A 4613-nucleotide genomic window follows, 5' to 3' on the forward strand; every position below is an offset into this window, starting at 1 on the left:
CATTGCATCTTCCCATTGTGCCTTCCCGTAATCCGTCCCGACTGCCAATCCAAAAATTGCACTAGGGAAACATCAGGCCAGGGACACCTTTTACACGCATGACAATTGATTTCATGAAAAGTTGGAAAGTACCGATTCCCTACGCGTCATCATTTCCACCCGTCTGTTGACTGCTGCCAGGTGTTGCTGCAAGGCTTCGTATGCTACAATGGTGTAACACAACAGTTTTGTTCCGACGTTTTCACAAAGCATCTTACGGAGGGAGCGCCAAGGAATCACGCACAGTCCGACCACAATACTCTTCCCGCGCTCCGAGCGCCTACACAAAACACTGCAATTCTATCATCTACACACAACACAATAAACCTCAACATTCTGGATGCATTACTTACTTGCGACCACAAACAACTTTTAAGCAAACAAATGAATCAAAGTACTGAATCAGCTCTTTAGAGCAGCATTACAAATAAATCACTTAGACAAGAAACAAGTCACTGATAAATGGCATGGGTATTGGCTGATTGGCACGCAGCGCTGTGATTTGCTGAGTTGTGTTATTCACAGTGTGTGGCGCGAATGATGTCTTTCGCACGGCTTAAGAATTGTTTGTTGCTGCCAGGTCAAAACGGCAGTGAGTGCTGTCCAGTGAAAAGTTCATTGTTGGTTTGCATGCTAGTGTTTTATGCTCTGATTCTAAGTGTTTAAGGTGCCGAAATGAAATGAAGAGGCATATATATAGAAGAGCCAGTCCCTAGTCATATACCACGCAAGTTCTGCGAGGTTTGTGTGTCTGCCGTCAAAAAGTATGTATATATATATATATATATATATATATATATATATATATATAAATGTGTGTGTGTGTGTGTGTGTGTGTGTGTGTGTGTGTGTGTGTGTGTGTGTGTGTGTGTGTGTGTGTGTGTGTGTGTGTGTGTGTGTGTGTGTGTGTGTGTGGGTGTGTGTGTGTGTGTGTGTGTGTGTGTGTGTGTGTGTGTGTGTGTGTGTGTGTGTGTGTGTGTGTGTGTGTGTGTGTGTGTGTGTGTGTGTGTGTGTGTGTGTGTGTGTGTGTGTGTGTGTGTGTGTGTGTGTGTTATTATTTACACCATTATTAAGCGCTCTGTGCAATGCGGGCAAAAGCACTGGCCTGAGCGGGCAAAAGCACGGCACCTGAGCGATAGAAACTGCCTCGGCAGGCCAACAAAGAGGCTCCCGTCAACAGTGAAGGGTCCTCATAACAAGCGAGAAGAACCTAACACCAATATGGTGGGACCCCTGAATGATCGGGGACACCCCTGCAGGCTGACATATGGGGTCCGGCCAGAGCACAGGATCCTCTGAGTAAAGGAGATCAACCGAAGATCAGTGTACATGAATTAAGGCCCCTGTGTGATCAAAAGTGCCCGGGCAGGTTAACAGATAGCGCTCTGACACGTGAAGGGTCCTCAGCAAATAAGCTCAAAAGGGAAAGGGTCATAGATCAATGAAGAGAGCCACTGAGCATCGAGTGCCTCGGTGTGTTACCTTATATGGGCTCCAACAACTGCACTGGGTCCTCCAAGCTAGTGAAAAATTCGATACCAATATGAAGAGTCCCTGAGCAACCGAGTGTACCTCGGCAGCAGCGGCAGGGCGGGAGAGCCCGCCTGCCCCGCGGGCGCAGCGACCCACCGAGCATACGCCGCCCGCCACGTCTCCGGCCGCGCCGCCGCCCGGCGCACCCGCGCCCAGTCCGCCGGTGAGCCCCGGGGCGCGGCCGCGCCTTGGCCGGACGCGGCCGTCAGGCATCTTGGTAATTTATGGCAACCATGCTCCATGATCACATCACGTGCGCGTCACATGATCATCGGTGGAATGCTAGGTTGCATGTGCCATCCGGTGACAAATGAGGAAAATAGCGGCAGGAGTCAAAAATGTTTCTGTAGAGTCTAGCAGCAGAAATCCAGCCTAGCCTGACTGCCAGGGATGCTGGACGTTTTGAACACTGGACTTTACTATTCTAGTCTTTGCGACTCTGGACGTTGCGCACCTGGACCTTATGGACGCTCCCATTGGTCATGGAACTGGACACATGCTGGACGTTATGAACGTTGGAGGTTGCGATCTTGGACAATATTAACTCTGGACGCTTCAATCTTGAACGTTTTGATAGCTCCCCTACCTTTCATGCTGCCACCTATCGGTGGCTTTTGAAAATCCTCTTAAAGAAAGGTACATCACGGCTGGAAAAGTCAACCGCCGTTCGGTTTTTAATAGTCACTCAGTAGTTACCGCGATATCACAGGAAAGGGTGAAATCCTCCACCTGGTTTGGAATTAACATGGAATATGTCCGGGACAGCGTTCAGTTCTCTGCGCATATCCTCAACACGTAGAATCCCTGGTGGCCTACAAGAAACCATCGGAATCAAATCATTTTACAGGAACCCGTATACCATGTCCTGTAAAAAAGATGCTAAGCCAGTTGGGATCTCCAGATATTCACAGTCATCATCTATTTGTTCACTGACAATGGCCATTAGTGTTTGTCCGAGCTTATTTAGATTTTCTGCTTCACGGCCGGGCTGTGCTGATGCCAGTGACAGGCTGCTCATTTCTGCGCCTACCAATAACACGATGTGGAGCCTCCGGGATGACACCAAGGCGGGCGTGCCGGCGTGCCGTCACTGAACTGGATCCTTGACACATACTTTGGTGAATCTTGAGAAATCCATCAACAACGGCAGGATTGGAAAGGAAGTATGGATGTCGGCGTCTCCGGAAGTCATGGTTACATGTTTTGGTAGCCACTAGCAATATTTCATCTTTGTCCAAACAACTTTGTAACTTGCAGTGCAAGTGGATCTGGGCAAAACAACTCTCTAACTTGAAGTGGTAAGTGGATCTGAGCAAAACAACTCCATAACTTGCAGTGGTAAGCGGATCTGGGCCAAAAAACTCCGCAACTTGCAGTGGTAAGTGATGGGAGCCAAATAACTCTGTAACTTGCAGTGGCAAGTGGATCTAGGAAAAATAGCTCTGTAACTTGCAGTGGTAAGTGGATCTAGGCAAGCGGGCTTAATGGGCACGCGGGAAGTCGTCATATTCCCCAGTTTTCGGCAACCTTACTAATGGAGCACGCTCTCGGCTGATGAAAACAAGTTTTACGAATCAACGTCACATACAGTGATAAATGTATGCAAGACCTGAACCTCGACCACACTACATTCTCTTAAAACGGCGCGGTAGCAGAAGGACAGGATCGAGGAAGCTGTCGTGATCGGAATGCTCGGCGCTGGACCTCTCGGCGCTGGACCTCTCGGCGCTGGACCTCTCGGCGCTGGACCTCTCGGCGCTGGACCTCTCGGCGCTGGACCTCTCGGCGCTGGACCCCTCGGCGCTGGACCCCTCGGCGCTGGACCTCTTGGCGCTGGACCTCTCGGCGCTGGACCTCTCGGCGCTGGACCTCTCGGCACTGCACCTCTCGGCGCTGGACCTCTCGGCGCTGGACCTCTCGGCGCTGGACCTCTCGGCGCTGGACCTCCCGGCGCTGGACCTCTCGGCGCTGGACCTCTCGGCACTGCACCTCTCGGCGCTGGACCTCTCGGCGCTGGACCTCTCGGCGCTGGACCCCTCGGCGCTGGACCTCTCGGCGCTGGACCTCTCGGCGCTGGACCTCTCGGCACTGGACCTCTCGGCGCTGGACCTCTCGGCACTGCACCTCTCGGCGCTGGACCTCTCGGCGCTGGACCGCTCGGTTCTGGGTCCGGGACGCTGCCACACCACCACCGCATCCCACATAGTACTTCATAGAGGCCTGCGGTCTCGAAGCGGATCTGGCGGTCGGTAGAACGTCAAGCCCGATCACCATTAGCATGAGTAAGACAAGGTGCCGATGTGGCGTGAGGTGTATTCGGATAAACCGCGACATGGTGTAACGTCCGTGAAAGCACTCCTACCGTTAGCGTCTCTCTCTCTCTCTCCCTCTCTCTCTCTACCCCGGGGGCGCTTCCGCCCTGGCCCCGGCAGAGGTGGCCGGGGACGGGCGGATGACAGCACGCGCGGTGCGGCGGTGCACGGCTGCGCTGCATCACGCCCCCGCGCCGCGGCGGTGCAGTGACGTGATGGCCTCGGACGGCCAGCGTTCCAGACCAGCCGGCCGATTTGATCAGCGCCGTCCGATCTCGCTCGTAACTCAGCTCTACGCGAAGCAAGCGGAACGCCAAGCCAGGCATATCACACGCACTGACTCAACAGAACGCGAGAGTCTAGGACGCCCACGCAATGCCACACTGTTCATACTCAAGCGGCGTGAGCGACTCGGTCCCGGCGTTTGCCTCCGTTTTTGCGACAATGTTCCAACAGTGGAGCGATGTCATTTGGTCAAGTCCGGGCCATCAGCTACAGTGAAGCCATACTATCAGGTCAAGTCCGGGCCATCAGCTACAGTGAAGCCATACTATCAGGTCAAGTCCGGGCCATCAGCTAGACGTGTTTTCGTTGCCAGGCAAATGTATGCAAGAGAACGACAGGCACAGTTGAGACCACCAGCCAGGCTTTGATTGACAACGAGCTGACCCTGAGCACTAGGCCTTGGTCGAGCCCAGTACCACACGTAGCCTAGCTACGGCCGGGGGG

This window comes from Pollicipes pollicipes, unplaced genomic scaffold (assembly GCF_011947565.3).
Source record: "Pollicipes pollicipes isolate AB1234 unplaced genomic scaffold, Ppol_2.1 Scaffold_7261;HRSCAF=8764_pilon_pilon_pilon, whole genome shotgun sequence".
Classification (NCBI taxonomy): domain Eukaryota; kingdom Metazoa; phylum Arthropoda; class Thecostraca; order Pollicipedomorpha; family Pollicipedidae; genus Pollicipes; species Pollicipes pollicipes.